The sequence below is a fragment of the Acipenser ruthenus genome, chromosome 1 (assembly GCF_902713425.1).
Source record: "Acipenser ruthenus chromosome 1, fAciRut3.2 maternal haplotype, whole genome shotgun sequence".
Taxonomy (NCBI): domain Eukaryota; kingdom Metazoa; phylum Chordata; class Actinopteri; order Acipenseriformes; family Acipenseridae; genus Acipenser; species Acipenser ruthenus.
The window spans coordinates 41,231,684-41,259,014 of NC_081189.1; the positions used below are offsets into that span (position 1 = coordinate 41,231,684).

The following is a 27,331-nucleotide window of genomic DNA, read 5'->3' on the forward strand; positions in this document are numbered from 1 at the left end:
TAATAATAATAATAATAATAATATAGTTCCTATATGTATCAAATCGTGTTTTGTGAAAATTAATACAGTATTTTGGTATTGGTTCTAGATCTACCAACTGATGCCTAAAATATATCATGCTCTTTTTTGAAGGTAGCAACATTTGATGGGTGCAGATCAGCTGTGAAGTTTCATACCTTGACAGTTCTATGTATAAATGTTTCAAAATTTGATGGGGGTGTGTGGACTGTCAAAATGTCATGCCTTGGCAGGTCTCTATTGAAGGTATCCATTTGATGGGTGCTTCTGTGATGTCAAAATATCATACTTTTTTAATCTTCACCTTGAGCCGCATTAGTGACTCGTAATATAATTAAGGGTGGTGGAATCCATGACTGACATATAGCACATACAAGCTTTCCTGCCAATAATATTACTAATAAGTATGCTACCTTTGCAAAACAATTTTACTTGAATTTACTTAAACGCAATGCATCGATGTAAAACATTTGCAGTCAGCGTATAGGTGCGTTTTTGTCGTGTGCTTTTTTCTTTTAAAAAATAAAATGTAACTCCCGCTGTAGTACACTTTACCGTTCGTTAACAGCAGCTGTTTGTATTTCATATAAAACTAAAAGTTACATATGGAGTAAAATGAAAGTTTACAAAACACTTACTTTTATATCCAATGACATGGGTGTTGTTTTTTGATATGTGTCCTCGGTCTGCAAAGGGGGGGGGGGGGGGGGGGATAGGGGGGAATAAAAAATAGGTATGCGTCCAAATAGATCCAAGGGGAAAATAGCCTGGGCATGCGCCGTACGCTAAGTAGGAAAATTTGACATACAGCATAAATTGATGTGACACCAGTATTGTTCTCTGGGGTGATTTAATTACATTCCCAATGTTATATGTTTTTAATTTACATTTATTTATTTATTTATTTATTTATTTATTTATTTATTTATTTTTTACGTTGGGATTTAAAGGTTATTTTGGTGCAAAATAAACACATTTGGCATTTTATATGCAGCTTTTTGGTTGGATGTGATGCTGTTGGTTTGGGCATGTCAGGATAGGGTTTGCATTTTACTGTACTGTACCAAATTACAATGGTTGCAGTTGGCGGTGCACGTGGATGGTTTTGTGTAGTGGGGTCTTCTGTGACGTTTTAAACGTATCCTTGGTACACACTGGCCGATGCGATCGTCGCATAACACACTAGCCGATGCGAGGGAATATTAAACATGTTCAAACTTTGCAAGCTGACTGAAATCTAAGTGTTCTACTGTCCACTGTTTTTCAATGCGTTTCGATATGTCTCCTTTCCACTAGCACCGTTTGGTTTATTCGCATTCTTGACTGCACACTGCACGATGTGATGAAATTTCACAGGATCAGCCGATCGATTTCAGTTGGCTCGCAAAGTTTAAACATGTTTAATATTTTGTGATGCGTGGCTAGTGTGTTATGCGATGATCGTTGCTACAACTGTTTAATATAACATACCTGTAATTTTTGTTTTCATTGTTAACATTCTGACAACTTTTTACACTTATAACTTTAAAGTCTGTTTCAAAGCACTTTTCAAAATGGCCACTAGTGCACTGATAGTGTAAGGAATATTGCCCTCATTGTTAAACAGGTAACACAGCAATGATCCATGATGTGGTATGAAACAGAAAAGCCAGAGCAGTTAAGTAGTTTTTTTTTTTTTAAATCTCTCTTCCTGCAGTGATTTAGAAGACAGATCTCAAATCGCAGTGTACTAGAGAGGATATATTGAAAAGAGCTATGAAGTAGACTTTAAAGTTTAAAAAGTTGTCAGGATGTTAAAAATTAAAAGAAAAAATGTACGTTATTTAAAGTTATAGCAACACATGGGGACGTGTAACGCTATATCTTTCAGAACCCCTCTACTCTACTCTATAAGTAGAATGTGTTACATTGGCTGTAATACATTAAGTATGAAACACACAGTTTTAACAAATGATTAAGAAAACAGAATTAAGTAGCGATATACATTTTTACATGAATTCTGCTCCCCTGGTTAACTGTGCCATCTTTTCTACCCCTTGCTTTTTTAGTTTGTGTAAACATATTCACAGCCCCTAATGAGCCATTGTTCGCAGCCATGAGTAAGGGCCATTTGCTTCTTCCCAGAAACCTACTGGAAAACAACATTGTAGCAGTGGTCTAGATAACACCTCAGTAACAGGTATAATATAGTGTGTACCCCAAACTCAACCATTGGTCATTCTGACTTCCGTTTCAGAGCCCTTGCAGTTGTGAGAGTGTGAAAATAATAATAATAATCATTATTATTATTATTATTATTATTATTATTATTATTATTTATTTATTTATTTATTTATTTATTTATTTATCTATTTATTTATTTATTTATTTCTTAGCAGATGCCCTTATCCAGGGCGACTTACAGTCGTAAAGAAATACATTTCAAGAATCACAGTACAAGTAATAATACAATTAAGAGCAAGATAAATACAATGACTTTGGTTCTAGCAAGAACAAGTATGACAAAATACGATTCAATAATGGAGCAGATAACAGTGTCAGTGATAGTTGCATCAGGATATAATTAAATACAAAATACTACAGATTAAATAACACTTGACAGTTTACAGTAATCTAAAGTACAGGATTAAATGCAGTAAAATAGGGGGCAGATAAGAGCAAGTAAAGCGCATTTAAGGAAGTGATAAGTGTCCAGGGGGAAAAACAGAGGAGTTCTACAGGTGCTGTCTGAAGAGGTGAGTCTTGAGGAGGCACCGGAAGGTGATCAGGGACTGGGCAGTCCTGACATCTGTAGGAAGGTCATTCCACCACTGCGGGGCGAGGGTGGAGAAGGAGCGGGCTCTGGAGGCAGGGGAGCGTAAAGGAGGTAGAGCCAGTCTTCTAGTGCAGGAGGAGCGGAGAGGTCGAGTGGGGGTGTAGGGAGAGCTGAGGGTCTGGAGGTAGCTGGGTGCAGTCTGGTCAAGGCATCTGTAGGCGAGTACAAGAGTCTTGAACTGGATGCGAGTAGTGATCGGGAGCCAGTGGAGTGAGCGGAGCAGTGGAGTTGCGTGGGAGAAGCAAGGCAGAGAGAACACCAGGTGAGCAGCGGAGTTCTGAATGAGCTGGAGAGGATGGGTGGTGGACGCAGGGAGGCCAGCCAGGAGGGAGTTGCAGTAGTCTAGGCAATAAAATAATGGCTCGCCCCTTCGGGTATGATGGCCCCTTGGAAAGCATTGAATTCCCACATAGTTGCACTGAAGAGACATAAAACCTGCTGATTTCATGAGAAGCAATTTAAACTAAATGAAACAAGTTTGGTACAAGCATCAACATTTCTATCACACAGCACCATCGTTTTGTGTGCAGCATGAGAGGTCAATGGCACAACATGACGTGTACAGAACATGCAGATAGGTATAACGGTTAAAGAGATACACAGATTTCAGATATTCTGTTTGTGATTGCAAATGGATATGTTGCACATTTACAGTCTTTAAGAAAGCCTTGATGTGTTTTTTGTTTTCTAAAGCCTTTTAGAGTTGTTATTCCTGCCAGTTTTTTTTAGGCCTATCTTTTTCAGCAATCATATTTTTTTCTGATGAAATTCCAGTTAATTTTGTTTTATCGTCAGAAGCAGTTTGATAAATTACATTTAAGTAGGGAGTCACTCTAATACCAGTTTCGGCCATTCCTCTCTTCAGACTATATTAAAATGCAATTAATTTGCTTCCAACACCAGTTTGAAAACAAAAAAACGGCCTTAAAGAAACCTGCATCTCTCAACCCACTGTAGTCTAAAAAATGATTCTGGAAAATATCAAAAGCAGAATTTATACTGCTTTCTTTATTAATAAAATATTTCACCTGAAATCGGTCTTCAGTGGCTGATGTGGGATTCTGTTCTTTTGTTTTAAACCCCTGTTACATAAGTCCAACTGCAATAAGTCTGCTCAAGCGTAAAATTGCCATTCAATTCTGGGCCTATATGTGCATTTCAAGGCGTGCCCGTTTGTAGTGTGCTGTCTGACATGACCAGGGTGATGGCTCACTCCACTCTCCCTGCATGTGGGCAAAGCACTGCACCACAGGCTTCCAGTCGTACTGAGGTCCAGTACTGAGCTGTAATCAGGCTTGTCTAGGAAATGCCACTGAAGTACCTGAAATTTGAAGACTATGACCATCATAGATGAGGATTTCCCAGAAGCTTGAAATTGGATATGCTTTCAGGAGTTATTGATTTATATTCTACTGTATTATTTATAATCTATGTTTACAACAGTGAAATAAAAAACTGACACAGCTGGCAAACAATGCTTTATGTTTTATTTTGTATCAGTAAAGTCACCTTGCCTTGACAAAAAAAAAAAAAAAAAAGAATGAATCTAAATAACCAGGACACATGAATATTTTGTGAACTGCTATGTATAATTTATGTTTTAATGTAGGGTAGGTATTTTCATTACAGCTTATTTTAAGGGGTGATTACAATTTAAATAGTGCAGAGCTTAACAATAAACCCCATTCTGTTGACAAAGAAATTCATTTAACTCAAATTATAGTGAAAAAAAAGTCTGGAAAACTAAACGATCAAGAGTATAATAATAAACATAGGCCGAATGCTAATATGACAAGTTCAATTATGAAGGTACCATAGTACTCTGAAGCAGCTACAAAAGAGCAAATACATTTCCACGATAGATAGCAAAACATGATTATGATCTGGCTGTTGCCAATTTAATTTTGAACTGCAAGTTTTTTGTACACGTGTTTTCTGAAACTCCAAATCGTAGTGATTGGAGGATTGTTTGTCCACTACAGTTTTAGATCTTGAAAACGGATGTAAGCAGTGTTCTTAATTGAACAGTTTTGTGATGCTTCTGAGATCATGATGGAGACGGCTCCAAGAAAAAGCAGCTGCGGGTAGAAGTTATCTTGGTACTGTATGTCTGTGGTCACATGTTACAGCAGTAGGGATCAGAAGGCAGCCAGCACCAGGGAGGTAACCCAGCAATGACCTCTAGTGTATCCTGGTCAGAGCTTGTGCTTTGCTGGTCTTACTGGTTGAAGAGGTCACCCAAAAAAAAAAAAAATAGGTCCATTCAAATTATCTGTAGCTGTTTTATGTCAACATTGCTAAATTTGCAGTAAACGTTACCTGGGATTTTATATACCTGCTGGCTGCCCAGTAAGAGGCCAAGACATATTTGTTGCAATTCACAGCTCTTTGCTGGCGCTGAAATGTTTGTCATTGGATTTTGTGTTTCTTTTATTTTTTTCTTAAACCAGCACTATTGAGTGTTTTAATAGTTATGGATGTTTCAGCTGGGAGATGCTGAGGTTGATGTTTCACACATTAAAATAGTTTAAAGACACTTAAACTTACTGTATGTTTTACATAGTTTGCTATTCAAATGGTTGTCGAATTGACAGTTTACTTTTTTTGCAAGACAGACAGCACTGGTGTAGACTTAACCCAGATTGGCTCTAAGCATGAGTCACAGTTCTGCCTTTCAGTGTGACTATAAATAATGAATCCCTTTACTTCCTCTGATTCTGTGTTGATAAATGCATTAACTGAGAGATTGATTGATTGAACCAGGATGTATCCCTCCAAGTTAGGCAGACTGTGTTCAAGGGAATTTGGACTTTTCTGTAGAGAGGCATATCACTTTACTACCCAACAGATAGGGGCATGTATCATTACCACACAGCCTCATGCACGGAAACATTTGTTATCAAGTATTGGGTTTAAGTATTAGTATTCAAAGCAGGAATGCTGGTTAAGTATGTTATATGTACTGTTACATTAATTGGGACTGTTTTGCATAAAGACAGACCTTGCCATTTCATTTTTATCCAGGGCAATACTGGCTGGTACAAGTTCACTGAAATAAGATTTAAAAAATGTGCTTCTGTAACTAGCCAGATCATTAGTCTAAAGAAATACAGTAGCATTAAAAATAACAATAGCTGCCAGCGTTGGATAGCTTCTTCTGTATTCTGTTTAAAGACTTAAGGCTGCCACACACCAGATGCAATGCAATTTTTTAATTGGGCGACAAAAACTTTCGCAGCAACATGACCATACACACCAGAAGCGACACAGAGGCGATGCGACAGGATTGAAAACTGCCAGATCTAAACAACTGTTAAAAATTGCTATTGACAAAACTATGATCAAGACTGGTACATATTCGTCAACATGATGTGGAAATTGTGTCTTCTCTGACGGTATTTCAACATATATGAAAAAATCGTACATACCTTAAATATCCAGTTCCTTCAAAATGGACTCCCATATATTATCTTTCATCTCTGTATCTTTGTAATTGTGATGACCCTTGTTGTAAAGCAATGAATATTTCTCCACAGCAAGTATGATTTTTGGAAATTGCTTCACTGACCTGGTGGGCCACGTTCATTGAAGCTGTTCTCTGATTGCCCTAGTTGACACACGACAAATCGCAAAAAATAGGATTCAATACTGTTTATTTTGCGCCACCCTGGTGCCTCTTCCACGTCGCCTGTGGTGTGAAAGATACTTATCAAAAGTACAGGTTCTATTCGTTTTGCCGCATCGCTACATAGTTTTGTGTGCCGCATCAGTCTGGTGGGTAGCAGCCTTTAAAACACTAGTAACGCAGGACAGTGGTATTACAATATAGACTGTACATTAGTGTTCCGCGATACCTCATTTAGGTAGTGTGGCAAAGTGGTTTGCAGTGCGCAGGTGTAGAGGTGATGTGATCGTGAAACAGAAGACAGACAACAAAGTTCACGATCCAAACAGGTTTTATTTTTATAATCCTGGTCTGGCGACCACAAAGAGTAATCCCAGGCAATACACAGCAATGTGTATTGCACTGTTCCAAAACAATGGGTTGCAGTCCCGAAATAATAAGATACAGTTCGTAAATAATAAACCCAGTAGAACACACACAAAGACACACGTTTACAAGTCCAGAGTGATTGTTATTGTGCTTGTGGTGTAATACAATTTATCAGTGGGTACAGTGGTGCAGTGTTGTCCGGGTTTAGTGCTGGCCTGTAGCGACAGCTCCGGATCGTGTTAGTCGTCTAATGATAACAAACAAGTAGATTTTTAGACATGTACTCCTTCCGGTTCAGCTTAATCATAATAAAGGAATAGATCACCTCGCTACGTCCCCTTTTGTACCGTCAGTCACGCCCCCTTGGATAGCGAGTGCAACATCACTTCCCTTCCGGGTCGATGACTTGGTGTAACGTAGCGCCGCCCCCTCTCTAGATGGCCGACTTCCACATAACCCTGGGAATGAATTGTCAGGCCATCCAGTTCAGGGAACTCTGTTACCTTTACACAGTGCCCTCACAGGTCGGGAGGGAGGTTTATAACCAAGATTCATTCTTTCTCTGTCACATATCCCACCGAAGGAACACTCAGCTGGATCTACTTTTACCATTACTTCCCCCTCCTGGGAAAAATAATCTGCATTTTGGTGTTCTTTCCCTGCACGGTGGATCATATGATATCTGAAGGGGTGCAATGCCAGATACTACCGAGTTAACTGGGCATTGCTGTCCTTTATTGTGCTTAATCACTTGAGTGGGGCGTGGTCTGTGACAAGATCGAATGAATGTCCCAGCAGGTAGTGTTGTAAAGAGTGAGTAGCCCATTTAATGGCCAAACACTCCTTTTCGACGATGGAGTAGTTGCGCTCCCGAGGGAGCATCTTTGTACTGAGGTACATGATGGGGTGTTCTACTCCGTCTACCATTTGGGATAAAAACGCACCCAGACCAACATCCGAAGTGTCAGTGTGGAGGATGAATCACTTGGTAAAATCTGGTGTGATGAGAGTGGGGGCCTGGCAAAGTCTCTACTTGATAGTATCAGACGCCCCAAAACATTCTCCTGACCACTTAATCAAATTTGGAGCACTCTTTTTAGTGAGGTCAACTAAGGGATTGACTACTGTGGCATACTCAGGGATAAATCTTCGGTAATAACCGGCCAACCCCAGTAGAGAGCTCACCTGAGCCTTGGTTTTGGGGATTGCCGCATCCATCAAAGCCTGGACTTTGGTGGCAACAGGTTTCACCTGACCATTTCCCATCATAAATTCCAAATATTGAGTCTCTGTTTTGGCAAATGTACATTTTCTCAAGTTGGCTGTGAGCCGGGCTACCCTTAGAGACTTAAGGACGGCCGTAATCCTAGCCAAATGCTCTCGCCAGGTGGAGCTGTAAATAACCACATTGTGTATTAATATACACTGCCGCAATCTCACCATGTGGGTGTAAGACCTGGTCCATCAGTCTCTGAAAGGCAGCGGGCTCACCATGTAGCCCAAACAGCATGGTTATGAAATGGAACAGACCACCAGGAGTTGAAAATGTAGTTTTCTCTCTAGAGCTGCGGGTTAATGGGATCTGCCAGTGTCCCTTCGTCAGGTCCAAAGTGGAGATGAACCTAGCCATTCCCAGTCTATCGAGAAGCTTGTTGATCCGAGGCATGGGGTAGGCATCGAACTTGGCAATAGTGTTTACCTTACAGAAATCACTGCAGAAGCGGTTGGTGCCGTCCTTTTTGACGACTATCACAACTGGACTGCACCACTCGCTCCTGGAAGGTTCAATCACCCCAAGATCGAGCATCGCCTGTACCTCTTTGCTAACGCCACCTCATCGACATTCTGGGATCCGGTAAGGTCTCTTCGCACCTGGGGGAGTGATAATAGCATATTCAACAAGGTTAGTTGTACCAGGCAAGTCAGAAAAAACATCATTGAACTCCTCAATTAACTTAGGAAGTTCTCTTTGCTGATCTGGAAGTAACTGTTCCCCCATGGGAATGTCTCTGGTGATTGGGGTAAATCATCCTAAATCATCCTCTACTTCGCCTGGGGCTATAAATAAGATCTCCCTTGCCTGCCAGGGCTTTAACAGATTCATGTGATAAATTTCTTGTTCATTACGGCAATCAGACTGCTTAATTTCATAATTTACCTTTCCTATAGCCCGAATCACCTCATATGGCCCCTGACTTTTATCACACAGTTTTGATTCCGACGAGGGAAGAAGCAGCATTACTTTGTCTCCTGGTCGAAAGGTCAGAATTTTTTCAGCGTTTTTTTGTAATGCTGCTGTTGCCGGTGCTGAGACGATTTGAGATTGTCCTGGGCCAAACGACTGACCAAATCCAGGCGATCTCTTAGTAGGAGGACATGCTGCATTACATTTTTGGATGAGCCTTTGCGCTCTTCCCACCCCTCTCTCAACAGATCGAGGATGCCGCGAGGCTGTCGGCCATACAAGACCTCGAAGTGGGAGAACCCTGTGGAACTCTGTGGCACCTCTCTCACTGCAAAAAGGAGGCAAGAGAGAAGCGTTGCCCAATGTTTTTACTCTTGGCTCACAAATCGTCTTAGCATCTGCTTTAAGGCCTGATTAAATCGCTCCACCAAACCTTCTGTCTGTGGATGATAAACAGATGTCCTGATGGGACGTATTTTTAATATTTTATATACTTGCTGTAACGTATTAGACAGGAAGTTAGTTCCATGATCAGTCAGTATCTCCTTGGGGATCCCTATTCTCGACATAGTCTGTACTAGTTCCTTGGCTATTGCAGCTGCACTACTGGACCTCAATGGTGGGGCAGCAGTGTGGAGTAGTGGTTAGGGATCCGGACTCCTGACCGGAGGGTTGTGGGTTCAATCCCTAGTGGGGGACACTGCTGCTGTACCGTTGAGCAAGGTACTTTACCTAGATTGCTCCAGTAAAAACCCAACTGTATAAATGGGTAATTGTATGTAAAAAAATAATGTAACTGTATGTAAAAATAATGTGATATCTTGTAAGTCGCCCTGGATAAGGGCGTCTGCTAAGAAATATTATTATTATTATTATTATTATTATTATTATCAATGGAACTGCTTCCGGGTATCGCGTTGCAATCTACCACCACTAATATATGCGTATACTTGGAATCAGAAGGTAGCAAAGGGCCGACTATGTCTGTTGCAATGCGCTCAAAGGGAGTGGACCCGGTGCTACTCGCTGGCAGTCTGGGTATGTGGCTACATATTTCGACACTTCATTATGAAGCCATATCCAATAAAATCGAGCCAATATGCATTCCCTTGTTTTAACAGCTCCAAGATGCCCCGCAAAAGGGATATCATGCGCCAGCCTCATGACCTCGAGCCGACAAGATGGGGGAACCATCAATTGTGTTACAGGCTGTCCTGTGCCCATGGCAAGGTTTACCCTATATAATAATTGCCCCTTGATAATGAAGTGTGGATATACTAGTGCCCCAGCGCCATCAACATCCTTACCTTCAATAGACCGGACCTGTCCCCAAGTGTGCACCAGTGTGGGGTTGTTGTTTTGGCCCCACACTAGGTCCACACTTGAGGCCCACATGTCTGGTATATTGAGAGGGGCTGGAGTAGCCTCTGCCCTGGATGGCCCAGTAACCTCGCCGTCTCGGTCACACTGCGTACCAGAGTGGCGTTTGTTACCATCAGAGCATTCTCTCACTAGACCCCAGCCTCGTCTCATTAATATTATTATTATTATTATTATTTGTTTATTTAGCAGACACCTTTATCCAAGGTGACTTACAGAGACTAGGGTGTGTGAACTATGCATCAGCTGCAGAGTCACTTACAATTACGTCTCACCTGAAAGACGGAGCACAAGGAGGTTAAGTGACTTGCTCAGGGTCACACAATGAGTCAGTGGCTGAGGTGGGATTTGAACCGGGGACCTCCTGGTTACAAGCTCTTTTCTTTAACCACTGGACCACACAGCCTCATTGACACTCCCTCCCATTTTTTGATACATCTCTCTTTTTTTAGTTTTTCTAGGATGAAAAAATAGGGGAAAACATTTCAGCTTGTAAGGGAAAAATATCACCAATCATTTCCCTTTTCCCTTTTTCTGCCACGTTTACGTGTGTGGCTGAGACTGCCATTAATTTCACCAATTCTTTATAGTTTGGCCAGTCTCGGCCCAGGCTAGCTGTGGTAGCCTTTCCTAGCTCGACCCCTGCAGGCTAGCTGTGGTAGCCTTTCCGCCACCCCTACTAATAGGTGACGTTTTATCGGTCTCACCGATAAGTATACTTTTAGTGTGGGGTATGCCGCCGTGTCTCCATGGATATAGGAGATAGCCACCTGACCTTGTGGCTGCCAAATTAAGGTCTGCTCATACCCTGTGTCCACTAATGCATGGGTTTTCACATTCCCTAAAACCACATCAACAATACAAAGCCCCTCCCGACCATTTCCCCTTTGCGTTCCCCTTTCTGATGCCCAATTACAAGCCGCCACGTCACACTCCATCGCGGATGGGCATGACCTGACGAGGTGTCCCATTTGCTGGCATTTAAAACAAGTAGGAGGGGGAGAGGGAGCAGAGGTTAAGTATCTGTCCCGTTGCTGGTATGGCAACGAGGCAGGTGCAGCAAATCTACTCCAGCTGGGGGCCAACCTTGGCCTTCATGAAGGGGTAATGTAATGTAATGTAATGTAAGGTTGCCCAACTGGGTCACCGGTCTAGGAGGTTTTACAAAAACTTGGCTTGCTGTGGTACCTGCTGAAGCCAACTGCTTCTTCACCACACACACACACACACACACAATGGAAAGTAAGACATAGAATGAAGAATTATTGTTAGGGTATTGGAAAATCAATTAAACTGGGATTTTCATCAGGGGCCAGTGAGAATTCCTTGATAAATAACCAAACACTTCCAGTATTTTTCTCAGAGCGTTTTTGGCTGACATTTTCATTCAGTTCAGAAATCCAGCTACAGTATAATCTGTTCATTGATATCATGCCAGCAACAATTCTCTTTTTCTGTGGGGAATGAAGCATAAAAGACATCTTGCTAAACAGAAACACGATGAGTCAAAGGTCACTCCCCATACTGATTTATATACAGTATAAACGCAATTAGCATTTTAAACAAAGCATTCTACAAAGGACTCAACAAAACAGCCTGCAATTATAGCACTTTGTTGTATAGCTATATTGTCGTTACAGCTTTATAGAGTTGTTGTTATTTCTTTTCATACCTATGTCTCTTATAACATCTTTAGATTTATATTGAGAACTGATTCTTTCTATCTTGTTTTGTAATGTTTTTTAATTTATTTATCAAAGATTATAACAGCATCATTATAAATAGGGATTTATATATAAGGTGTCCACCACCGCATTCTTTCCAAAATCTTTGGAAACCAGGAGAGATTTCAACTGGAATATTTTTTTGTACATTTATGAGGTGCCTCCTATTTAACACCAGTGACTACCTCCCTCCCCATGGTTTATTGCTAAATTATCTGATTTACTGTGCTTGTCTGCTTTTTACTATACTTGGTATCACATGCAAGCTTTCGTGCTACATTAATTTGGACACAGTGCCAGCGGCAATTGTTGATACCTGCAGCAGTCTGGGCTGGATTCAGAGCACAGACAGTGGTGGAACAATAGCAGGTGCAGCAGGTGCACAGGCCCACGCACTCAGAGGGCCCTGGAGGGGTTTAAAAGTTTCTTTTTTGTTTGTTTTTTAATAACAATGATACTATCCTTCGCCGATATATTTGCAGATGTTACACATTTGTATCACTGTAGCTGCCGGTGTGCGGTGCCAGTAATTCAGATTGTATCCTCCCTCATTTCAACAGGTATCGCTATTGTCTTAATTATCCTAACTTTTCCCCCCCCGAAGGCTGGTACGAGGGACGTCTTCATGGAAGGTTTTGGGATACTATTATGCACAGACATTTGAAGTTATATTCTGTGTGCACGATTCATCCTGTAGTTTAGACAGAAGCTGTTGGGTGCTGCTGCGGGCACCAAAATAAACTACAGCAAATCAACATGCCTGTATTTCTGATTTAATAATAATAATAATAATAATAATAATAATAATAATAATAATAATAATAATAATAATAATAATAATAATAAAATGGTTTACTATGTGAGACAATTTCTGCAAATGTCTGTACAGAATTGTGAATTCTGTAATCATTTCTGTGATCGCAGAATTGGGGAATCCTGGTAGGGTTACTAATTAGACCTGTTCGTTTATGATTAAAAAATAGTGTAGTGTGGGATGTTAAGATGTACGCAAAATAAAATTAAAGTAGGTGAAAAAACGTTCTTACAATTAAAACATTCTGACAATTAAATATAGTTCAATATTGAACACTTGATTTGGTATGTTTGATGTTTATAAATAAGGGTTAAATTAATGTTTGGGGAGGGGGGCCGACAATAAGGTCCTGCATCGGGGCCCATCTTCCTCTTCCTCTGCCACTGAGCACAGACTAACCTGGTGAAACATGATCAAATTGAAAAAGAAAATAAACAGCAATTATGTATTTTTCTAAATGCTGAATGATGTTTTAATTGCATCCAGATAATCAAAACCAGAGAAATGACTTGCAGCCTGTGGGACATTCTTAATTAATGGGAGCATTTTGTATGAAAGATGTAGTGCTTTAAAAATGAATGTTGAAGCTTGGGTGATTCTGAATACTGCTCAGTGCTGTCCTGGGGTGCTCTGGATTTATGCAGCAGGCAGAGCAAAAGCCAGTTCCCTTCATTCTGAGAGTATTACTCCTTCTGAATAGTTTTCAGATGGTTAGGTTTGCCCAATGATTTTACAGCTCAGAGACATACAGCAAATACTATGCAAATCACAACTTTGAATGTGCTGTCTCTTTGTACATTTGAAACACACATAATGAATATAACACTATACTCCAGCCACAGAAATTTCAGCAGATGCACATATTCTGTGCCTTGTAATATAATGTCTTCTATGCAGGTATATGTTGCCTGAGGTTCTTTTCATTTCTATTTGAATACTATTCACCAGACCAGTGCTTCAAGAATCCTGTGGGTTGAGCGCTTGGCTGGTGTTAACTAAAAATCTATGCACTGCACAACTTAGCTGACTCTACACACAGTGTGGTCTATTTGACTAATCTTAATGTTGGCAGATCTAAATATTGGTAAATCATTAGAAGAAGACTCTGAGAGTTCTCTAAAGGCCGGAAAACACATATGCGCGCCGCACCACTGGGCATTTTTGTGGTGCGATATCACTTAAGGCTGCTACACACCAGACGCGATGCGATAATCGAAACTGTGCAGCGATGGGACAAAATTAATATAACCAATTTTTAGGGCTGTAACGAAGGGTACATTTTGACCTTCGAAGGTTCAAAACACATTACCGAAGGAAGGCATGAACCTTCGATGGTACTTATTTGTATAATTTACTGGTGATGTCACCATAGCTACTAGTTTGTATTTGATTGAAAATCCTATTATTTTACAGGTAATCAATATAAATGGAATAAAACCTTCACATGTAGTTTAAAAATATATCATATAGAACAGTAATCGTGTTTTTCTAATTTAAATAAAAACAAAAATACACGTTGTTTATGTACACATAACTGATGCTGCTTGCGATATGTACAGTAAGCTTGCATTGCAGCAGCACCTTTTTGCGGGCCAATAAAAAAACTGCAGCTGACTTAGGCAAAACAAAGTTTTATTTAACAGTCACCGTTCCAAGCAGGTTATCAGTCACATTTTACTGCTATTAAAAATAAAAATAATAATAATATGAACTTACGCTTGTCAAGTGATCCCAGAGATTGGTTGTGCCTCCATGATACATCAAGAGTCACTTGCACAGTTTGCATTCAACTTTTTGTTGGGCATGTGGGCATTTAACAAACAAATCCCAAACAGCAGAGGGTTTTCGAGACATTTATTTCAATACAGATTACACAATACGATGCTTTGCTGTTTTAAGAAATTAAGAAATTAAAGTTCTGCCTCTGGATAACAAGCTGGAGGGGGAGGGGTGGACGGTTTCAAAATTAAAATGATTGGTGTTAGTGTATATTTTGTATGTATCAAACATATTCTACCATAGCACTTATCTTACAATGTCTTGTACACTAGGTATTCAGTACATATTTTGCTGAAGCAATACAACCACTATAGGTACCCCCCCCCGCGCCCCAATGCTTTGGCATAATATACCCTGCTCCAATGCATGGCATATAACGTTTTGTTATTGAATTTTAATTTAAAAACATTTGGTTAAGTAATATGCATTATACAAATCAAAAGATCGAATTTTGCATGTGAGTGACATTTAATGTGTGATTTATTATATTCACACATTGCAGTGTTTGCTTCAGGACTTAAAGATTGAGGGTCAATGTGGCCCCCTCGCAAAATTTTAAGGGGACATTTTCTTCAGTGAGGGGGTCAATATGTCAGCCTCTCTGCGTGCTCATTGGAAAAGACAATAGCAATCAATCTGTTCATGTTTATTTGTTCAATCCATCTGTTCAACTCCACACTTATTTCCCACTACACCACTGATAGTAATGTCTGATAAAAAAGCATAGTGGGATACTGTCCTGCTTTTTTGTCATTAACAAGAAGCCTAAAAACAACTTTGGCAGGTAAGTTAAAAGTCCACACGTGTACTACGATACTGTATTTATTAACAATAAATACATAAAAACAGCAGGGGTGTAACTTACAGTATGTACACTTTAGCACTGTATGGTATGTGCATGTTTGTTATATAAATTCATGAAGACCTTTTATTTAGTTAATATATGTTTGAAACACTAAGCAAATGTAAAAAAAATAAGAATATTAATGTATTTAACTTTTACTCATTATGTACTGTGGGAAAAGGGATATCATTTTTTTTTCTATCCAAGTATGTGCTGACCATGATTTAGCTTCCACATATGCTTCAAGTTCAAGTTCTTATCTGCTTGTGGGTCTGGGGTTTCTAGTAATTGTTGGTAGCTGCATTCAGACCTTTGCCTAGCCATGTTATGTAATCTTCAATTTTGAACAATATATATATTTTTTTTTAATTAAGTAAAAACATTTTACATTGTATGAAGAGATAAGACAGTTAAAACAGTAAATATGAATTTATTGATAAGAAACATTACAAATTACAGGTGGAGCCCTAGTTAATTTAATTTGGAATTTAAACTTGTACAGACAAGCTGTTCAGAAAGACGTGACACTGTATTATCGCTGATTTAATTTCAAACATCATGAACTATGTTTCTTTGCTTTGGGGGAAACAGCCACTCAAATGTAAGTGTAAAACTGTAGGACCAACATCACTGGAATACAGACTGCTGTTTTGAGAATAGTGTTCAATCTTGTTTTCAATGCTTTATTCAGTTGATTGTTTTTCCTTTTCTTAACGTTTAAAAAAAAAAGTGAAAGTAAATAAACCTTTAGAGGGCAATATATGTATGTGTATTTCTGTTTTTGTAAACACCTGAACGCTCATTAATACGTTAACTTTTAGCTGTTGTTGAAATGATAGTGTGTTCCGGCACTTTTTTGGGGGGGACTCGAGCACTGGATTAACTGTTACCTTCAGCAACACCCCTGGAATAAAAATACTGATATTGCTAAAGATTCTGAATTCCGTCATGCAAACAAACACCTAAATCTACAAGCTAAACATGCATCTTGTTGTGGCTTAAATTATGTAAATCATAGAAAGCCGATTTCAAGAACAGATCTGAAGAAACTGTATACGTCGAGAACTGTGTGACTGTGTGACACGGGGGTGACACCAGGGCGACACTGGAGTGACGTGAAATAAATAGAATTGAATCCTATTTTTTGCGATTTGTTGTGCGGCATCTAGGGAATTGACCAATCAGAGAACAGCTTCAATGCACGTGGTCCATCAGGGTGAAGCAGTATCCAAAATGATGGAGGAAAAAATAATACTTGCCGTGGAAAAATACCCAGAGTTTTATAACAAAAATCATTGCCACTATAAAGATACAGATTTGATAGGTAATATATGGGAGTCCATTTCGAAGGCACTGGATAAACCTGTTATGTATGATTTAGTGCCAAATATGTTGAAATACCATCAGATAAGGTATTTCAACATATTTGGCACAAAAGGTGATGCAAAAGTTTGCATCACCTTGAATGTTAGGATTGGGACATAAAAAAAACTATATGAACATAATTTAGATCTTTTATTTAACATCATGTAATCAAAGAAACTACAAAATGATTTAGCAAAAGTCTACCCGATTCAGAAGCTATAACAGTAGTACAGTATTTCATGTTGGATTTCGAAATGTCAAATTTTTCAGTTGGAAAACTGCAAAGCGGTATGTAATTCAATATGTTAACGTAACATTATTCAGCAGGTCTCATTCGACTTTATGAAACAAAATTAGTGAATCCTATAGAGTGATGCAAAGTTGTTTTTCTGTCATCTATATGCAGGTGTATGAAATAAGCAATCAGCTTGGCAGAAGCATACAATATGTTGCTGACAGCAAGCAGTCTGAAGTGATAAGAAAGGTATCTTTTTGACATCAGACAGTTATTTAGTAAAAATAGTAGTGAACTACAGAAATGATGAAAAAGGCAAAAAGTGACAACAGTATCATTTGATACTGTGAAGAAATAGCGATTTATGTTTGCCGTTTACTAAATAGGCTACAGGAAAGATGTTTATCAGGAACGATGTATAAAATACTGACCTGCCTATCCAATTGTTGCTCCTATGGCTTCCCAGACATTTGCTTTCATCTCAGCATCCTTGTAGGAAATATGGGAGGGATCAAACACTTCAGGGTGCTTGGACACCTCGTAGACAGTTTCATTCATGGTTTTTCCTGTCAAGCACGTGTTGTCACTACTTGGCTGTGATTGGTTAATTCACCGATGGTACCACACGGCAGCTGGGAAAAATCTGATTCGATTTGAGCGGCATTGCTCAGCGACACTGCGATATTATATCGCTCTGGTCACTGCAGCACCATTCAGTAACACTGCCAGCGATATAGGTGGTAAAATGCAGCCTGATGGCCGACAGCATCGTGCCGCTTTTGTGTCCCGGCCTTAACAGTGCGAGTTAATTTTTCTCTTTATATGTAGTTAACACTTGGTTTTATTTTAGGGCTTGGTTCTATTTTAATGTTCAAAATGCTGATGTTCAGAGTAGACCCAAGTATAATATTCAGCTTGGTTAAATTACAAATGCCATTTACATAAAGTTAATAATACTACAGTATTTTGGATGCAAAAAATGTGTACTAATTACATTTCACTCAACATGCGCACCCAGTAAAAAAAAGGGAAATGCTTTTGATAATATTAGCCTTGTCTTTTAATAATAACCACAATGTCATTGCTCTAATGTAGCCATTTCATTTTTAAGGACCCTAATGCACAGACCTCAGATGCAGCCTGGCATAGAATAATAATTCCAGGTACTCACCAGAAATAAGTGGTAACCTATTACACTGCAATAAATTACACACAAAGAGGGAAACCATCAAATCAAGTCACGGTTCGTTCCAGTAAAGACATTAGGTGTGCGGAGCATTGCAAGGGTAATGTAGTATGAAGCCAGTTAAATAATGTGCATGTCATTATTTAGATTTGAGTAAGCCATGGTCTGCGGTCCAGTAGTATTCTCATGCTAGATCGGGAATGTTTGGAGTGTTACCAAAAAAAAAAAAAAATCATTTGTGTTCTCACCTGGGAGTTCTGAGCCCTCCTGGTATTTGAGCTCCGGTTTTGAAATTAAATTTGTGAATTTCGATACAAACACAGCGAGAGTTTCCGATCCATGCTGGTTGCACCAGTCTACCAGATTCCTGTATTGAAAGAAACAACAGTTGCTGTGCTTGCCTGGAGATCACCCACTTCAAACAGAAACGCAAATCTATAATATAAATATATTTACACATGACACATCAGAAGTATATTGCCTGCAGTTGAAACAAGCTGAATATGTTCAGGTGTTTTTACTACCCAAGATGTGCACCCTTTTCTGAAAAGTGTTATAGAAATAAACAATACAGGAATGCAATGTTTTGTGTTCCACAAATTTGACAATTCCTCTGATTTGCAAATGTGAACACCCGTTTCTTTAAATGTCCACAAGAAGATACCCCAGTTAATCTAATAAACAGTATTAACTCTTCACATCTATTCTTTATTATTTGATGAATGTTAGGTGACGTCTGAAATTACATACTAAAACAAAATGTAATTATCAAAGCCAATCAATAATCTCAGCTAAGAGTGACAATCTAAAAGCAACAGAATAGTCACTTACAAATCACATTGACATAAGAGACCAACAAATATGGTAGCTAAAATTACTTGACTAAAATCACTTAGCTTTTTTACGTTTAAAGAAAGGTCAAATAGTATTTACATTTTGTATGGGAACACAAAGCATGGAATATCAGCCAGGTACCATCCAATCATAAAGTGGATTTTCTGCAGCAATGAATTTAGTCAGATACTTTCTCTCTTCTGTTTATTTATTACCAGTGTATAATACATTTACATGGGAGATGTCTCTGGGAGCACTGTGTTCATGTGAATGGAATAAGAAGGCAGTTTGATTAGATGATGAATTCTCTGTAGGTGTCTGTGTGTGTTTCATTAATCAAAAACCTGTCTTCAAATAGTTTATATTAGAGTCTGTGGGATTTATAAGTGCCTGCAAAGTGATGTCATTAATCTCACCAGAAGCAAAAGGGTACTACTTTCAATGTCTTGCAAAACAAAAATAACAAATTAATAAATAACAGATTGATTTGATTACCACAAATAAACAGGAAATGATTCGGATATTGAATCTAACTTAATAGCACTAATGCATACTTTTCTGATAATGTACTATTTCTCAAGGGATTCTTCTTCCAAATATGATTGACAATAATGTGTGGTGGTTTTGTCTGTGTGTGAAACACAAAACCCTTCATTCATTTTGTATTTAAATATTTTATGATGCTTGCCATAGTTCAAGGGGCATGGCTGCAGAATCCATACCCATAGTATTCATTCCAAAACGAATTTAACACCTTGCAATGTATCTGTGTTATTGCAGGCATTTCTAATCATGTGTCCAGACAATTGTATCCAAGGATCATTAATCTGCAATGAATTAAAGCACCATAGCAACCACATAAAGTAACTAGTGAACTCCCACCCTTAACATTGGCTCCTCTTATAGCTGCAATGACTGTTATTTTCAAAATAAAATTCTAACCATCAGAAATCAGATTCTTCATACTCCTGTTGTGGAAGAGGCCTACATAATTGTAGACCTGTTAAGGCTACTGTGGAGGCTTTTTCTTTGATTACCTTACAAGAACTGATATGAAACCCAGTACATGTGCTCTTGGTCCCATTCCTACTAAACTATTCAAATATGTTTTTTGTGTTAAGAATAATCAAATGTTTTAAAAATTATAAATGGATCACTTTCCTCCAGTATAGTTCCCTTAGCACTTAAGGTAGATGTGGTAAAGAAAACTGTTAGAAAACTAACTTGGATCCCAAAGTCTACATTCCCTCTAAGACTTTCATTTAGTTAGCCACTGTGGTTAAAGCAACTTAACATTTTTTAGCCACACTGGAAAAACTTAAGCCACTTAACATTACTGTACACAAGTTAAACATACTGTTTCACAACACAAAAAGACGTGTATTTTATTTGAAAGCACGTAGCTATTTAAATGCTAGACCCTACCCTTTACAATGCACAGAAATACTATATTTACAGTGCACTATAACTCTTATTCCCATTTAATAAATGCCAAACTTAGTCATTACAGATTTCCAAAATTCTGAATAGGTTTGCAGAGATATTCATGTATTGCATAATCCTTTACATTATTTTGACTGTGATGCGGTTTTCTTTCCACTGCAGGACAGTGCTATTCGTGTATGTTAATATTAATGCCTCCATGACCAACCGCAGTTCTAGTTACACAAGCTTGTACTAATGTGATTAATTATTATTATTATTATTATTATTATTATTTATTTCTTAGCAGACGCCCTTATCCAGGGCAACTTACAATTGTTAGAAGATATCACATTATTTTTACATACAATTACATTATTTTTTACACATTATTTTTACATACAATTACCCATTTATACAGTTGGGTTTTTACTGGAGCAATCTAGGTAAAGTACCTTGCTCAAGGGTACAGCAGCAGTGCCCCACCTGGGATTGAACCCACAACCCTCCGGTCAAGAGTCCAGAGCCCTAACCACTACCCGTACAGCCACTACTGGGTTTAAAAAGCTTGTTTTTTTACTGTGTTCTTTCACCTGGGACTACTGACAGTAATATTGCACCGATTCTGACATTAAAACTCAATATATCATAGTAAGGCGAATCCTTCTTTTTAAAATATAATAAATGTGTTTATTTTTTTATTAGTTCCTCTTTCGAATCCACTCTGTTACTATTTCCAGAATATATTTCAACACATTTTAAAGAGATAGCAGACAATGGGGAAAAAAAAAAAAAAACTTAGCTGTGATCTTTTGAAGCTGTGTGTTTCTGGCTTGTTGTTTGTGAAAAATGTTCTTTCGACAGCAGAGGGTATGTTTGAAATCATGACTGCTTCACCTTCCTGTGAATATCACGGTCATATTGTAGTTGTGTGTACATGGTTGGTATTCCTTGGGCTACATCTTTCGGAACATGATTCTGATAATTTGTCTGTACAATTATTTTTTTTTTTAAACATGTCAAGAGTTTTTCCGTTTGGATGCCATGTTTTTTAAAAAAAATATTTTTTACAAGCAGCGCCGTCCTCTGACTGTTTCTAATCAGAACTGTCCTCCCGCCAAACACAACGTCTGTGGCATACATTATACGGGAACAAGCTAAAAGGCTCTCATTGGTCAAAATGAAATCAAACTATCAGTCTGTGTTGATTCATCTACCAGCACACGTTGAAAGTAATCGTGCTGGCAGTCTTACACAGGTACATTTTTCAAAGCCTTCGCCACCGTGGCTACTGTGATACTGTGGACCACTCCATGTTATTGAATCCTCTTGAAAGCTCAGTGGGATTGTCAGGAGGTGTCCTATCTTTGTTCAGGTCTTATCTTTCCGATAAGTTTCAGTTCGTCTCTGTTGGGGAGGTGAAATCGGCATTGTCTGAAGTTGTCTGTGGTGTTCCGCAGGGCCCTATTTTAGGTCCTTTGTTATAATCGTTATATATGTTACCTTTAGGTGACATTATCCACAGACATGGAGTGAACTTCCATTGTTACGCTGACGATACTCAGCTATATTTGTCTTTAAAGCCAGGAAATATTTCTGCTGGGGTGTTGTTAGCTGCTTACCTTGCTGACATCAAGTGTTGGATGTCTTAGAATGTTGAATTCTGATAAAACAGAGGTTAAGCTAGTGGGCTCTCAGAACCAGTTAAAAAGAAATGTCAGTTTACTTGAGTTAGACTTCAGCAATCTCTCATCAGAACTAAACCTAGAAATGAGAAATGCTAATGCATGTCTTTGTGTCATTTACTATTAATTATTGTAATGCAATAATTTCTCAGTTATTCCAAAACATGTGGTGTCTCGCTTACAGCTCACGCAGAACACTGCCGCTAGAATTCTGACTAAAACCAGAAAAAGTTAATATATTATCCCTGTTTTGGCCTCTTTGCACTGGCTCCCTGTGCAGTTTAGAATTGATTTTGAGATTTTGCAAGAGTGAATACAAATAATACGGGAGGAAGGGCCTTTTCTTTGAACCCTTTAAGGACACAATCATAAACACAATCATAAACACAATCATGCTGAAGTGGGCTTCTAGGAGAGCGATCGTGTAAATAAACATGATAAATAAAGCATGGACATTCACTTCCTGATAGTTTTTTCTTTTAGTGTGACATCACTGAGAGGGGCATTTAGTGTCTAAAGGGCAGATAAAGTTTTGGCAGCACAGAGACAAAACATCACAGCCTGCTTCAGAGAAAAACGCTGTAAATCTGATGTATTTGCCATAGCTATATTAGAAGAATTATTCTGTCTCGTTTATATATATACATATATATATATATATATATATATATATATATATATATATATATATATATATATATATATATATATATACACACATACACATACATACAGTGCCTTGCAAAAGTATTCAGACTCCTGACCAATTCTCTCATATTACTGAATTACAAATGGTACACTGAAATTTAGTTCTGTTTGATATTTATTTTAAAACACTGAAACTCAAAATCAATTATTGTAAGGTGACATTGGTTTTATGTTGGGAAATATTTTTAAGAAAAATAAAAAAAACTGAAATATCTTGCTTGCATAAGTATTCAACCCCCACACATTAATATTTGGTAGAGCTGCAATAACAGCTTTAAGTCTTTTGGGGTAAGTATGTACCAGCTTTGCACACAGTGTCGGAGTGATTTTGGCCCATTCTTCTTGGCAGATTTGCTCCAGGTTGTTCAGGTTGGTTGGACGACGCTTGTGGACTGCAATTTTCAAATAGTGCCACAGATTCTCAATGGGATTGAGATCAGGACTTTGACTGGGCCACTGTAGGACATTCACCTTTTTGTTCTTGAGCCACTCCAATGTTGCTTTGGCCTTGTGCTTGGGATCATTGTCCTGCTGAAAGGTGAATTTCCTCCCAAGCTTCAGTTTTTTAGCAGACTGAAGCAGGTTCTCTTGCAGTATTTCTCTGTATTTTGCTCCATCCATTCTTCCTTCAATTTTAACAAGATGCCCAGTCACTGCTGATGAGAAGCATCCCCACAGCATGATGCTGCCACCACCATACTTCACTGTAGGGATGGTGTGTCTTGAGGCATGGGCAGTGTTAGGTTTGCGCCACACATTGCGCTTTGAGTTTTGGCCAAAAAGCTCTATCTTGGTCTCATCTGACCACAAAACCTTTTCCCACATCGCAGTTGGGTCACTCATGCTTTCTGGCAAACTCCAGACGTGCTTTCAGATGGTACTTTTTGAGTAACGGCTTCTTTCTTGCCACCCTCCCATACAGGCCAGTGTTATGCAGAGCTCTTGATATGGTTGACTGGTGCACCATTACTTAGACTCCCAGCCACTGAACTCTGTAGCTCCTTCAAAGTGATTGTTGGCCTCTCTGTGGCTTCTCTCACAAGTCTCCTTCTTGTTTGAGCGCTGAGTTTTGAGGGACAGCCTTTTCTTGGCAGTGCCTGGGTGGTGTGATGCAGCTTTCACTTCCTGATTATTGATCCAACTGTGATCACTGGGATATCCAAACACTTGGATATTATTTTGTACCCTTTCCCTAATCTATGCATTTGTATTACTTTATCTCTAACTTCTGTAGAATGCTCTTTGGTCTTCATTTTCCTTCAGATTCATAGCCTGACCAATGATCCTTCAACAGTGGAGTTTTTATCCAGGAAATGTGACAGCAACTTTAATGGTTCACAGGTGGAGGCCAATGGTAAGGTAATTGTGTCCTCATTAGGGCAATTTCTTTCATCGGTGTAAACTGGGAGCTTCCACAGCACAGGGGTTGAATACTTATGCAAGCAAGACATTTCAGTTTTTTATTTTTCTTAAAAATATTTCCCAACATAAAACCAATGTCACCTTTACAATAATTGATTTTGAGTTTCAGTGTTTTAAAATAAAATATCAAACAGAATGAAATTTCAATGTACCATTTGTAATTCAGTAATATGAGAGAATTGGTTTTTACAACATTTATAAATATCAAGAAACGAGTGGATATGAGCAGATACAATTTCATGAACTAGCCTAAATGTATCAGGTATGTTTTTTTTCTTCTCCTTATTACTGATAATAATGGAATGAATAACTAATATTGTATTTATAAATATTTATTTTGAGAGAATAATCAAGAGTAGTATCCATTATTGCTTATAAAGACCCTGAGAATAATTGTGTATTATGTAATTGCAATCACTCTGGTGAAACAATGTCTTGTAATTTGCCCAAACATCAATATTTTTCCAACAAAACTTTCAGGAAGTATTGCAAGGTCCCTTGGGCCATAGAAAAAATACTTAAAAAAACAACAACAACAAAATGAAATATTGTGTTGAAAAAAAAAAAAAAGTTTGTGTGGTTTCTGAAGTACTTTATAATGTTCCCCAGAGTGTTCTGAAAAAAAGGACACCACTTCCACAGTAGATTTTTAGTGAATTTTTATAGCAAGAGAGTCAACTACTGCCAAAAAACGACTGGTCCTGGGGGAGCATCCCACAAAATGCTTGGTTCTTCTGTCAGGGAAGCTGGGACTCTTACTGTTTTTAAGTCAAGATTGACAACATATTTTTACAAAATAGCTTTTCTATCTTAGTTATCCTATTTTACAATAAAAACTGCATTTTCTAAATGCTTTTTAAAATTCTAATTGTATTAAATTTGTTTTAGATTTTTGTTATATTTCTACAAACTAACCGTTTTACAATGAAAACCACATTTTGTATCTTTTTTATTTCTGTTTTAGCAAATTCTGTATTAGACTGTTTTTATTTTTTTATGTGTGTGTGAAGCGCTTGTGATGAAAGGCGCAATAGAAATGTGAATTGCGGTTGTTGTTTTGAGAGTCAGAGGAGACCAAGATTGATACCGGGGATATTTGAAACAAGGCATTGCCATGAATCTGCACACATCTTGCATTTCTCCATCCTGTAGTCTCCAGTGTTTCTGATGATCTCAGTGATCTCATCTCTGAAAGCATAGGACAATAGAAACGGACACATTTCTCTGGGGCCGCTGGGATTTGCTTATTTTTTCTCTCATTGAGATGCCCTGACAGAGGCAGGATGAGACAGACTTGTGCTATAGATAAGGTTCAAAGCAGACTGAGACAATAAATCAAAACTAACAATCTCCCCAACAGGTCTTTAACTATTCCCCCAGGGAAGCTCCAAGAACAAAAACACTGCACATTTTAGAAAGAATTCAGCTGCTTATACTGCCATCAGCAGTTTTCTGTTAGGAGTTCCTATATTGAGCCATCAGAAGAGGTGCTGGTGGGTTAATATGAGGGCTGTGGAATATTAATTCTATGTATTGTCTGTTGCTCATACACCAGCCTATCAAAAACTGGTCTGTTACAGTTTTAATTTTTCAAGTTATTTTCAAAGGGTTGGTTGAGCTGAGGTGTGACGATTGCCGATTATCATAGGAGGTGTGAGAAATCCCCGATTTGCTCTTCAAACCCCCTGGAATGAATGAGAATGGAATGTCTTGGTAGTATCCATCTGCAAAGTTAAACCCCAGTCTAGTACTTTCAGCATAACACAATAAGGGGTAGGTGTACTAAGATGGGCCAGTCGCGGCGCAAATATACCGCAATTGGCATTTTCATTGAGACACTTCGCAATGTAAACATTCTGTTGTAGGTACTAAGAAAATATGGTAATTAAAAGAGCCCCAGAATACTAATTTAAATGTCTTCTTAGCAAGATCTCTATTGCAAGAGTCGTGTGACATTGTTCAAATAAATAGCGGGAGTTAAGTTATGGTTTGCTGCAACAGAGGGTGCCTGAAGTATAACATATATACATGCAAGGGTGCACGAATCAAAGTAACATCCTTTTTTGATGTAAACGTCATCTGTACAATGCATTCTGTTCCGTCATCACTTTACCTATTTTAATACAGTTATATAAATAAAAGTCAGTTTAATCCCATCAGATTATATAGTGGGGGCCTTTTGAACCATCTATCATGACTAAGGCCCTGTGAAAATCGCGGACATTTTCTTTAAAATTCACGGCAGTGTCACGTAGTATCGTATTTCACGGAATGTACATGAAATATGTTATAAATTACGTGTACAGATTGTTATTATTTTTTTAAACAGCAAATATACATATAAATGCACTGACATCAAAGTTAACATCAAAGTTATTCAAGTACTTTACAATAGCTTGTGAAACGGTGTTGTAATTAACAGCCTGTAAGTAAAGTGTATCTGCAAGGACAGCTTTCAGTTCTAGTATGTCAAGTGTTTGTTCACCATTTAGGTATGTCCTAAAAAGTCTCAAATAACATTGTGCTTGTTTAGTACATTTCACCCAAGACTTCTGACTGGTTTGTGACAATTGCGACAGGCGCAACACTTTAGTAAACCTACCCCTTTGTTTGCGGCTGTGGAAGATGAAAAGTGCTACTTCTGGAAACCTTTTCAAAATATTGTAGATTCCAAGCCAGGCATGTCTGGGGTTATTTTAGCTATAGGCCCAATTTGCACCTAATGATTAGGGGATGATGGTAAAGTTTTATATTTAGAAAATCTATGCCTTGTTTATCTAAGGCAACAAAACTTGTGCTCAACATACTGACAATTGTGTTGTTTCCTTAATTGTTTACATGCAATCAGCTGTAGCAGCTGCTGATGTTAATGCTCAGAATTAAAACTTTAGTGCCTTGAGAAGGGCTTCTGAAATCCCTGA

At 38.4% G+C, this 27,331-nt stretch overlaps 1 protein-coding gene across 2 annotated transcripts in view; it reads left to right on the forward strand.

Moving 5' to 3' along the window:
- Positions 1 to 27,331, forward strand: part of LOC117420904 (FERM domain-containing protein 3) — a 126,785-nt gene that overhangs the window by 711 nt on the left and 98,743 nt on the right. The window lies entirely within an intron of this gene.